Source organism: Agelaius tricolor, unplaced genomic scaffold, assembly GCF_023055355.1.
Source record: "Agelaius tricolor isolate 1412-34295 unplaced genomic scaffold, bAgeTri1.0.p SCAF_5, whole genome shotgun sequence".
NCBI classification, from domain to species: Eukaryota; Metazoa; Chordata; class Aves; order Passeriformes; family Icteridae; genus Agelaius; species Agelaius tricolor.
The window spans coordinates 6,461,044-6,473,713 of record NW_027269265.1 but is presented as its reverse complement, the minus strand read 5'-3'; the positions used below and the strand labels follow the sequence as shown (position 1 = coordinate 6,473,713).

The 12,670-nt window shown below is 43.9% G+C and overlaps 1 protein-coding gene across 14 annotated transcripts in view; it reads right to left on the bottom strand.

The window, feature by feature from the left end:
* SYT16 (synaptotagmin 16) overlaps positions 1–12,670 on the bottom strand; it is a 115,391-nt gene that overhangs the window by 78,486 nt on the left and 24,235 nt on the right. For 12 of the 14 annotated variants that reach the window (XM_071426238.1, XM_071426235.1, XM_071426249.1 and 9 more), the window contains one exon: positions 2,701–2,771. The gene's annotated coding sequence lies outside the window, so the exon portion shown is untranslated. The remainder of the gene's footprint in view (positions 1–2,700; positions 2,772–12,670) is intronic. The other 2 variants (XM_071426246.1, XM_071426247.1) reach the window with 1 other exon arrangement.

The window sequence follows — 12,670 nt, the reverse complement described above, 5'->3', positions numbered from 1 at the left end:
CAAAGCTGGGTGATTATTTTTTATAAATATAAAAGAAAAATCCAGCATTAAAAGAGATTGTTGACAGAAATGCAACCAAAACCATTACAGTTGCAAAGGAGATGAGGGAAAACTGGAATTCTCCAGGGAAATTGTAGGTTTTGATCAAAAATCAAGGAAGAAATGATCAGTGCTCTTCACCTTGCAGCTGAGGTCACAAACTGCTGTGTCAACATCAAGCTAAATAGAAACACTGTGGGTTACACCAGACCAGCTTGCAAGCAAGAGTATGGACAAGAGCAGACCTAAATGTCCAAAAATGCAAGCAAAGTCACAGGCAATGGCTGTATTTAGAGCAGGAACCCAACAGGAACACAAATACTGAGTCAGCCCATGGGCTAAAGCAATGTAGCTTGAGAGATGTGACAAACAGAGCTGGAATACAGCAAAAGCCACCACTCCACCATGGAGAGTGATACAAGAGGGAAATACCCTCCTGACAGCTCTCTTGACAGAGATGAGGGAGACAGACCCAAATATCCCAGGAACTGAAAAACAAAAGGAGGAGCCAGCAAACAGCAACATGTGCACCAATTGGGAACATTACCAAATATGAGAAAAATGCCTGCAGAGTGACTTTAGCTAATTAGAACCCTTGCCTTGTACAAACACTGCAGCCTAATCCCAGCCACACTGATAAGCAGCAGTATCAGGCTGGAGGAAAAGGAGCAGCTGCTCCAATACACAGTGAAGCCATTTGGAGATGCAGGAGCAAGCACAGGCAGCCAAGAGGGAGCTCAAAGAACCAGGACTGTCATTGCAAAACCCTGACATGGCACAAGCACTGTCACCTGTCCATGCTCAGCACTCCTGGATGGTAGCCAGGGATCTGCCTGGGGCACACCCTGGGTGCTGGAGCTCTGGATGCTGAGAATTTTACACTCTCTGTGCTGACAGACTCTGACTCCCAGGAGAGCACTGCATTTGACCTGAGGCTATGGAGAAGGCTTCAAAAATTGAATGATAGCACTGGGATTGTGGGTGTGGAGTTGACTGGAAGTGTGTAATATCACAGGGTGGAAAACTTAGAGTTTGGGGTTTTAGAATATAGTAATATATATGGAGCAAGATGGAGGTTTTAGGGTGGTGGCTGGTCCTTCTTCTTCACCTTCTTCATGGGTTTGGGTGATTTTGTGGAATAGGACCGTGTAATAGAAAAGTCCAAATCCCAAAGTGGGACATAAGGGATTAGTTATTGGGTTAAAAGTGAAAATAATTTAGGTGTCATTTCTTAATTGGACAGTTTAGCCTTAAAAGACCTTGTAACAAGAGATAGTTAGCTATTTTGTGCCTTGTTAGTGAAAGACTGCAGAACTCACTGCTGTGAGACTGTAACATAGATAAGAAAAAATAAACATCTAAGCCTGAATGTGAACTATTGTCTCAAGTGCCTTCAATCCCAATCTCGACAGAGGCAGAAAAAAGAAGTGGAAAACTGGAACCTGGGGTGACAGGGAAAAGAGGATGCCAACCCAGCCCAGCTCCAGCCTGCTCAGGAACAAGACAGGAAGAGAGTAGGGAAATAAATACCTTAACAATGGATTTTAGAAGAATGCTCCTTGAAAACTTTCAGGAATGCTGCAGAGAAACTCAGATGCATTGGGGAATGTTCACACCCCAGAAAAAGCAGGGAAGTCCTTGTGGCATTCACATTTTCTGAAAAATCCCTTTGCCCAGGATTTTCTCCTGGGAAGCTGAGAAACCTCAGAGAAAAAGGAAAACAATTCTTATCTCATTTACTTCTCCTGTGTTTTGCTCATGTGGAATGTGTTTGGAGATTGTTTACCCACAGGTGATTGTTTCATTGGTTTTCTGTGAATTGTTTTGACTCTTTGGCCAATCAGGGTCAAGCTGTGTTGGGACTCTGGAAAGAGTCATGAGTTTTCATAATTATCTTTTTAGCCTTCTATAAGTATCCTTCCTGAATTCTTTAGTACAGTATAGTTCAGTATTCGTGCATATAATATAGTATCATAAAATAATAAATCAGCCTTCTGAGAACATGGAGTCAGATTCACCATTCCTTCCTTCGTCTGGATGGAACCCAAATACAATAAGTCCTCACCTTAGAGAGGCCAACTACTCTTCCAGAGCTGGTGCAATATTATTATCTAACAGCATTGAAAATAAAATAAAACAGTGAAAAGACAGCCACAAGACTAAGAGTGCAGGAAAACATGCAGGGGGGATTCACCACCAGTTGAACAGGTAGTTCGGTTCAGGATTTGACTGGAGGGCAAATAAAGGTTGTATTTTCAGTGCTAGCAACATGCTTTAGGTCATTGGAATGACAGAAAGGACACAAAAGTCTTTGAGAGGAAGCCAAGCAAAGCAGGCAGCTTCAACAATACAGGCAGCAAGGACCATAAACAACAAACACAGCAGAGGTGAATGTGTCTGGGCTCCAAATACCAAACAATATGGAAGCAATAGAAAAAGTCAGCAGATGATATCCAGGGTGGTGAGGAAAGGAACTAAAAGGAAGTTGGGGTACATTAAGAGACAGCCAACATTGCCAACAGCAATTTGGTTTATTTAATTGAGTGAACACTGGTAAATAAGAGGTTTGAACATTTGCTACAAGAAAGAGAACAGATGTGATGTTCTGGAGCATCAGAAAAACTCAGCATCAACCAAACAAGAAGAGTGCAGTTTGCTTACCCCCTTCCTGCAGAAAAATGAAGTCAGAATGAGGCTCAGAGGACCAGCAGAGAGCTCATAAATAGGCCTGGCTGGAGAAAAAGAAAAAAACAATCACCCCCATGTCACTCCTGACAGGATGAGAGCAGTGGCTGTGTTGCCCTTGGGACAGTGCCACAGTCTCCAGCTGCATCCCTGCACTGCCCTTTGCTTCAAAACATCCCAGCACAAAACACACTCACTTAAATGAGTTTGGCTGTGCAGGAGGAGTAAGTGCTTGCTGATGTTTATTCTGCTTTAATTTCATCTTATTTCACAGTGCATCTTCAATTTAAAGCTCTTAATAGATGTCAGTTTATCAACATCACTGAATGGCTGTTAACTGCTGCAGCTTGGCAAATGAGAACCTCAGCTCAAAAATCAGGTCCTACATTTCAGCAGTATCAAACTTCAGAAGTTATCTAGATCAAAATTAAGTGCTTTGAAAATAAAATACTTTTAAACACTGAAAAATAAGTTTAAATTCTCTTGTTTAGCCAATCAGTTTTCAAGGTATTTAAATCCAAGGAAAAACAGCAGATTTCAGCTAAATTTTAACACTACAGTCAAACTCCTGAGTGTAATTAGTTAAAGGAGATACAAAACTTAGTTTTAAAATTACCATTTAATGTAGCTAAGTAAAGGAATTTTTTATTACGTTTCAGAGTCTATAATAATTGAAGTTTACAGTAAATCCACAGAGTTCAATAGAATTAACTGGCTGTAAATCTCAGAGCCTAAAACTGGTTTGCAGAGTAGCATGTAAGTGATTCCCAGACTCTCTGCAAGGTGCCAGCCATGTAGAGAGCTGATTAGTCAGCCTTTGATTAATTACCTGTTACATTAGAGCCAGGGTCAATCTACTCAATTAGGTGACTGTCTGGTGGAGATCAGAGATGCGAATCAGAACCTGCAGCAAAGGCTTCAGCACAAGAGGAGAATGTTCCAGCAGCTTTTCTTCCCTGCAAGGACCCGTGTCCCCCAGGCAGCTGCTCTCCAGCCACAGCTGTGGATCATGGAATCCCAGGCTGGTTTGGGTTTGAAGGGGCATTAAAGGTCATCCCATTCCAACCCCCTCCATGGGCAGGGACACCTTGACTAGACCAGGCTGCTCAAAGATCCATCCAGCCTTTAACACTTCCAGGGGTGGGGCGTTGTCTTATATATCAAGAGTTTTATTATCATTATGGTACAAGGATTCCATACCACCACACTTTTGTGCCTCCTCGATGTTTCTCGTAGGCAGCTCCTCTAAGCACTGACTATTTCTGGTCCTTGTGGTAGTCATCTGACTCCAGATCCCACCAATCCACTCTTTTACACCACTTGTTCTTTTTGGCTACAGGTGTGGCCTATTAAGATCAGGCCTGCTCCTAACCATTAGTAATTGGTCCAGCTGCAACTCATTGGGGGGATAAGATTACATTCTGTACTACCTTCATTTACCCATACTGTATCCCCTTACAATTCCCCCTTTTTATTTTAACCACAGAGTTGCAGCATTTCCAGAAGTACATATTACCATTATGACATATTCATATATTTTGTTTAGAACTAAGAGTTATACAAGTGTTCAAACAGCCTATTATAGTACAGATATATATATTTCTAAATGTTAGTTCAGTTCTATAGTTTACAAAGTGCTTATCTTCATATTTAACAAACGCTAATAGCTGTAATTGATATATTCTGCCAATAGCTTAGTATTCAAATCCTGTTTCCCCGAATCCACAGGGTTATATGGTCAAATCCTGTTTCCCCGAATCCACAGGGTTATGTAGTTTAGTCCCAAATCCACAGGGCAATATAGTTCAGTAGTCAAGTCCTTTATCCTCCCGAATCACATCAGGGGTCACCATTTGTTATCTTATATATCGAGAGTTTTATTATCATTACGGTGCAAGGATTCCTATATCCCCACAGTTTCATACCTCCTCGATGTTTCTCGTAGGCAGCTCCTCTAAGCACTGACTGTTCCTGTCCCTTGCAGTAATCATCTAATTCCTGTTCCCACCAATCCACTCTTTTATACCATTTGTTTTTATTGGCTACAGGCGTGGCCTGCTAAGATCAGACCTGCTCCTAATCTTTAGTAATTGGTCCAGCTGCAACTCCTTGGGGGATAAGATTACATTCTATACTACCTTCACTTACCCATACTGCATCCCCCTACAGTGGGGCATCCACATCTTCTCTCAGCAACCTCTGCCAGGACCTCACCACCCTCACAGTCAAGAATTTCTTCCTAAACCTGCTTTCTCCCAGTTTGAAGTCATCCCCCTTCTGTCCTGTCACTACATCCAAGGCTGCACCCACTGTGCTGCCACCTCCAAACAGGAGAGGCTGGAGCTGCTGCGGGATAGGAGAGAAAAAGGGGGGATGCAGCAAGAAGAGGTTCAGTGGAAGACAAAACCCAGTGGGAAGCTGTAAATCCCTGAATATGAGAAGCAGGAGAATGTCAGAAATGGTGCAATGTGTTAAAAAAACTCCACAGATTAAGATTAGTTTAAAACCTACCAGATTGTGACACTGTCCACAGGGTGACTGGGTATGGAGACAGAAATAAGGAATGATTTGGAACTAAAGTTATACCACAGAGACTGGGAAACTGTCTTGACAGGGTGCTGAAAACACTGAATTTTTATACATTATAAATAACTAGTTAAAAACCTGTAATTGAAGAGCAACTCGTCCCCAGCAACACATGAGAATGGCTATTCTTCAACACCCTATGGAAAAAAAAAAGAAGCCCACACAAATCTAAGTAATAAACCTGGATTTGAAAAAGGAGAACTACATAAAAATCAGTGTAGCGTTACAATGAAGTAGGTGGAAAGGCAGAAACACTTCAGGAGATCATGTACAGGTACTATAGGAAAGCATCAAGACACTTATTAATTCAAAATATTATAAAAGGACCAAAAAATCAATTTGTTGATTGGGATTGAATGGTTACTTAAGGCAATTACTGGTAGTAATGCCAAAACCAGGGAAAAACTCTTTCAGAATGTGAACATCATGTTCAGAGGAGGAAAAGAAAAACAGATGGTGAACTTCTGTCAAGTTCAATGTGGAATCATAGGAGGACAGACCAAAAAAACAACTGTGGTCAGCAACTTTCTAGTGGCATAAAAAATTAATTACAGGTCCTTTTCAAGTGTAGCAGAAATTGGACTATTTTCTGAAAGCTGGTGAGGTCACCAGTGATGTTGGACAAGGAACATTGAAGATGATAAGCCTGGAGTACCAATTTTTGCACCAGTGTTGCCTGCAGAGAAGCTGAAGGATGTAATTCAAGACTATTTTCACCCAGAAAAGGGATCTTGGTGACTGCCCAAATAGTTCCTTGAAAATAGCTCAGTGCTCAGGAACAAGGCAAATAAAGAAACATTATGAAAACTAGTAAGACCACAAAAAGCATTGCCATCACAAATTCACACTGCTCCCCTTTCTTCACTGGAGTGTAGAAGTCTTAAAAGACTTCCTAAAAGACTTAATAGTCACACCACATTATAGCACCATGCTGGTACAGGCAACTTGGGTAATGAGGGGTCTGCAACAGCTTCTCCTCAAGGAAAAAACTTATTTTTGTCAAATAAAGAGGTAATCATGGGATCAGAGCAGATGGAGGGGTAATAAAACAGGGGAAATAAGTGTTATGGAGGTGGCAAATAAGGAATGAATTGTAGCTACACCTTTCTAGAAAACAGCTAGAGGGCACACAAAATGAACAGGTATCAGGTACCAATCTCAATGCACAGAAATAATGTTTCATGCAACACAGGACTATGGAGCTCACTGCTGCAGGTGCTGCACAGCCTGGAAACAAAAATATTTCAAAAACCAAACAGATAAATGGGTTCAACATAGGCCATCAAACATGACCTCTGGGTTAGAAAGTCCCAAGCTGATGATTGGCAGAAACTGGGAGCACAAAGCCAGACTCTGCTCTTAAATATTCTCCCCAGGTACTTGCTACCAGCCAGCATCAGGGATCTCTGCTTGGACACAGCACAACCACTCTTCTGGCACTGCACCACAGATTGCTTTCTTGTTTCACTTTAAAAATTATTTTTAAATTTAAAAATAATCTCAACCCATAGGATTGCAAGCTGTTAACAAACTGTAAAAAGTTAACTGCTTGGTTTGAAGCTTTCACTCAATAAATCAAAGAAAATAACTTTCTTCAGTAGCTTTACTTGGCCAATAAACCTTTCTGATCATTTGCTTTAGGTTCAGGGACAGTAGTCCCAGCAGGAATGGTATCTGAAAGCTAATTTCCACTGCTAATCACCCAGCAATAAACAGAGGACCACACCACCCAACTTCTGTGCAGTCAGTACCAGTCCCCTGGCCCTGCAACTCACTTTTACAAGTTTATCACGGATATTCCATTGTCACTGTTATATTTTATGAAAAATCCCTTCACCAGGATTTCTTCTCCTGGGAAGCTGGGAAGCTTCAACTTCTCCATGTTTTGCTCCTCTGGAATGTGATTTGGAGAATTGTTTACCCAACATGTGAATTGTTTTTAGTTAACAGCCAATCACAGCCAGCTGTGTCAGACTCTCTCACGTCAGAGTCTGTCACGAGTTTTTATTATTCATTCTTTCCTAGCCTTCTGATGTCTCCTTTCTCTGTCTTTAGTATAGTTTTAGTATGTAATTTTCTTTTAATATAATGTAATAAATCGGCCTTCAAAGAACTTGGAGTCAATTCTCCTCTCTCACCTCATCCTGGGACCCACAACAACACCACAACAATTGGCAACCACATTCCATAATTCCAGATCACCCCTAAACCAGGGTGAGGCATTAATCGGGGGCATTATCTTTATTCATGCTGGTTTTCCTGAGGTGCTCTCAGTTTCTGCCAGGCAGCACAGGGACAGGTCACCACCCTGGTCATGGATCCTCTGCCAGGAGGGCAGAGCCAGCTCTGGGCTCTTCAGCACAGGAGAGACAAGGAGCTGCTGGGGTGGTTACGGCTCCCAGGGAGCTCCTGGGGCTACAAGGATGATTAAGGGACTGGAGCTTCTCCCTTCTGAGGAAAGGCTGAGGGAGCTGGGCCTGCTCAGCCTCAAGAAGAGATGACTGAGAGGAGACCTCACCACTGTACTCAAATATCTTCAGGCTGGGCGCCAAGAGCATGGGCCAGGCTCTTCTCAGAGCTGAGCAACAGGACAGAGGCAACAGGCAGGAACTGATGCACTGGAGTTCCACCTGAACATGAGGAAGAACTTCTCTCCTGTGCAGTGACTGAGCACTGGAACAGGTTGCCCAGAAAGGGTGTGGAGATATTCCAGAACCATCTGGACACAATTCCATGCCCTGTGCTCTGGGATGGCCCTGCTGGAGCAGGAAGGTGGGACAAGATGACCCCCTGAGGTCCCTCCAACCTGACCCATCCTGTGCTCCCATCTACCAGGACACCAGAATCCTCTCCTCCAGTCTGGGTCTCCTCCATCCCAAGGATAAACACTTAATTTGGTTTTTCTTCTGGCCAGGTAATTTCACTCCAGCTCTGGCAAAAAAACTTCCTTCTTTCAGCCCTTCCATGTGCCTGTGAGCACTGGGACACTCAGGAGACACAGAGAGTTTCCTGGATGGGCGTTGCTGCCTGATGGAGAGGTCTGGGAACCAGTTCATGGAGCACCAGCCTGTCAGAACCCAGGACATTCCTCTGGCTGCCCTGGGGGACTCGAGACCCTGGCAAGGAGCTCAGAGACCTTGGCATGGAGTCAAAAACAGCTGTGCCTTGGATTTTAGCCCATGGAAACAATTACCAACTTTCTGTGAAGATTTACAAGCCACAAGAGTTTGAGTAGAATGATAGTTAATTTGTCACAGGGTGAAAAAGTAGAATTTTGGGGTTTTTAGAATGGGTTTCAGGAGGCAAGATGGAGGAATCTGGGGGAGTCCAGTCTTTCTCCTTCTTCTTCTTGTCCTCCATCTTCTGCTGTGATGGTGACACTTTTGGATTCGTTTAGAGTAGAGACAAACTGACTAACATAGGTGACAGGTATTGGAAAATTATGGTAAATAAAGTACACTTAGTTCTTAGTATAAAAAGCCAACACCACCCCAAGGGCAGTCACTGTGCCACAACCCAACCTGCTGGGCAGATCTCAGCAGGTCAGAGAAAGAATGAAACAGATAAGAGAATATAAACAACCCTGAAAAGCAGAACCGACGAATCTTGACTTCTTCTTCGGTCATGGGGCTGGAAAAAAGAGACTTTCTGACACCTTTGGGGTCATCTCGACACCAGAGACCTCATCACCAGCCCAGCCCTGCCCCACTGGCTGGTACTTGCCCTGATGGGCATGGAAACCACAGAAGCCTTGGTCCATCTTCACTGGTCCTTTGTGGGTCTCATCCATCTCGTGTCGTTCTATGATTCTGAGGCAGAAACCAGCCCAAGAATAACCATTGAATTTGGGGGGAAGCTGGAAAACCACTGGTTATTTTTTGAATGAAAAACACTCAACTTGGAGAGAAAGGCTTCATGTCAGCCTAGATTCCTTTGACCTTTCTGGCACAAGTAGGGAAACGCAGCCAAGTGGGGAAAAAGGGATGGGGAGGGGAATAAGGATGGAAGGAAAAAGGTTGAGAAGGTAAATTAGAAAAAGAAAAGCAATTGGCAATGTATTCCCCCTCAACTGGGTGACAACAGTTCAGCTTCCAGCTTTTAAAAGAGAATTTCTCCCAGAAAAATGACAGTATATTTTATTTATCCTTTTCTTTGATGCTGCCAAGCTTGGCTGCCAGCAAAATAAGTTTTGAATAAAAATGTTTTGACCAGCTTTGCCTGAAACACTCAATTAGTGGTGAAGGGCAGAGCAGGAATTGGTGGGGGAAAGAAAAGAGGCCAGCAGCTGTGCAGCAAACAAAGCCAGGCTGACAGAGAGGCTGGCAGCACTCAGGCCACCAGGCACCTGACAAACCTGTGCTCAAGCTAAAAAATCACCCTTTATCTCAACCAAGGTTTATCCTTTCAAGGATGTCCTGTACCATCTTCTCCAGGGTGCCAAGGTCCCTCAGACCCTGCTGGGTGCCCTGGTGAGGTCTGCAGGGCCTGGGTTTAGCAACAGGGATGGACAGCACTGAAAATAAATCAGGAGGCTCCTTAGGAACCAGTCATCACAATGACAGTCACCAGGCTGGCTTAATATGACTGCAGCCACGCTGCATGCACTCAAATAACAGCTCAGATACAGCAGTAGGTCAGTCTCTTTTCAGTCCTCAGATTCACCCTCTTCCTCTTTCTAATTCTCTCTTTTATTACATAGCACATCTTTCAGGCATCTCTAGCTTGATGCTCCGTTTGCTGGCTGCCTGACAGGTCTCAAAAAAGCACATCGTTCCACTTCCAGAGCAGTTCTGTTTAATCTTGGATGAAGAAGGTGTATCACTTAAGTAACTTTTCCCACCCCTCCTTTTCTGCAGGAAAAAGGGAAGAAGTTGGAAAGAAGAATGACAGAAATGTTTCAACCTAAACGGGAGCAATTTGCATGCAAATGAGGTTTTTCAGGTGCCACAAAAGATGTGGGTGCCCTGACAATCTGAAGGGAAGGAATAAAAGGAAGGGTGAATTTGACACAAACACTGTCAAGTGATGAACCTGAAACTTTTAGCTTCCTCACTGGGGCAAAGTGTCCTGGAGAGAGAGAGAGTTTCTTCTATTCCACCCACGTGTTTATTTTCATTCTCATTGGCACTACCGTTGTAAGAAGAAAAACCTATTTCTTCTCGTGTTTATGCACCTTCTCAAAGCTCCTTGCATGCAAGAGCTACAAACACAGTCAACATCAGAGCAGGGACAACTGGAGGTAAACCCAAGTGGGAAGTGGTTTAGTTGCAGAACTTGATGAGAAAATGAGTTATACAATCCATAAACGAGCACCAGGCTGTAGAGGAAGAGAGGATCTTGTGATGTACCAAACAACAGCCAGGCATTATCAGCAATAAATCCCAAAACTGTGGGGGTTAGCAGGGGCACAACAGGGGTGCTGAAGCTGCTGAACACAGAGGAGCTGCAGGACAGACAGCCACCAGCCCTTTAGCTCTGCCAGCTCCTCCCAAGGGGGTTTCTCCCCAAGCAGGTAGCATTTGTTATCCATAAGGAAAAATCTTCATGCCCCAGAGCTGGCACTCCCTGCTCTAAGTGTGGTTATTTGTACTGCTCAGAGAGAAGCCCTTCAGAGACTGACTCCCATGGACATTTATATTCTCCTGGCAGCACTGAAGTAATCTTTTGGGGAACCTGAAGGCACAAACCCTGTGGCAAGGGATGCCATAGCACCCCACGTTTGGGACCCCACATTGCTCAGCAGCAATGTAGTTATGCCATCAGAGATTGGGTTAGCTTGGAAGGGAACTTAGGGATCATCTTGTTCAACCCCCCCTTCCATGGGCAAGGAATCTTTCACTAGATCATCTCAGAGCCCCACACAGCCTGGTCTTGAACATTTCCAGGGATGGGGAATCCACCACTGCTCTGGGAAACCTGTGTCAGTGCCTCACCACACAGAGAGTAAAACTTTCCTAATTACATTTATTCTAAACCTACCCTCCTTCTCTTAAAATCCATTCCTCCTTGTCATGTCACCCATGCCTTTACGAAAATTCCCTCTCCAGCTCTCTTGGAGCCCCTTTAGGTACTGGAAGGGCCCCAAAGGTCTCCCTGGAGCCTTTTCTGCTCCAAATTGAACAGCCCCAACTCTCTCAGCCTGTCTTGATGTGCTCCAGCCCTGTGATCAACTTTGTGGCTTCCTCTGAGCTTATTCCAACAGGTCAGCACATTTCTTGTGTTGGGATCACTCAAACCAGGTCTGTAGCAGTGCCATACACAGGCAGACAACATTTTCACTGGAGCCTCAACATCACATTTAACAGTTTTAACTATACCTGAAAACACACAGAGAGAGCAACAGAAGAAAACTCCCTGGCTTTGCCTTCCCATGGATTCTGCACAGCAGACCTGCTGCACCAGGAGACCAGCAATCAGGTTAGCAAACATGCCACAGCTGCCCTTCACTAAAACAGACACACATCTGGTCTTGGAAAACTTTTACTGAGCACATGTTTTCCCAAGTGTTCATTTTTCCAGGCTCTACTTCCACATTCCCGGTATTCTAACGCAATTTACCATCACTGCTCTCACAAAAGAATTACACCCTTTCTAAAATAATACCAGGGCTGTGTGACAGATCAAAAACCAGCAAAATGCATCAGAGCAATTAGTGGTTCTGCTGCCTTTATGGCTCTGATTGGAATTCTGATCTCCGGTGAGGAAATAGGGTGGCTCTGCATGCGGGCTCCATCTGCCGGCACGCCGCTCTCCCGGCCCTGCTCGAACATAGTAAACTGAAACAAAAACCTACACAGCCATCAATTACATCTTCTTCCCTCAGCCTATGAATTTCAATAAATACACCATCTGTTCATCTTCTGTGTGGGAGTTCAGTCATCTTCTTGGCAGCAATATTATTCTAGAGCAATTACCTGTGTCTTTATCACCTATCATTGTGCTTCATCATCTTTTCATCATGTGTAAAAACCAACCACTTTATTACTACAATTTCTGTAGGCAGCCCGGTCCTGTTAGTTACCATGGAGATGATCTGTCAAAAGAAGTCTACATTTAAAGAAGTAAAAGCTGTGAAAAGGAGGAGGAGAGAAGCACAAAGAGCCTGAAATGAACTTGTTTCTCTAAGTCAGAGTTTAAACACAAAAGGCGCATCTCAGGCAGCAAGGCTGAGATGCCACTAACAACCTAGTTAGGGATCCATCAACCTGCCAATAAAGAGGATGAGTCAATGGCTCACAAGCATTACAATATGCCCAGAGGTCGGAGACTTGGCTTTAATCCCTCAGCCCAGCCCCATGACCCGCTCTTAGCAAAGCTGATTTCTTATTAAGATAAATCAAAAGATAAAGCCGGGGGAGGG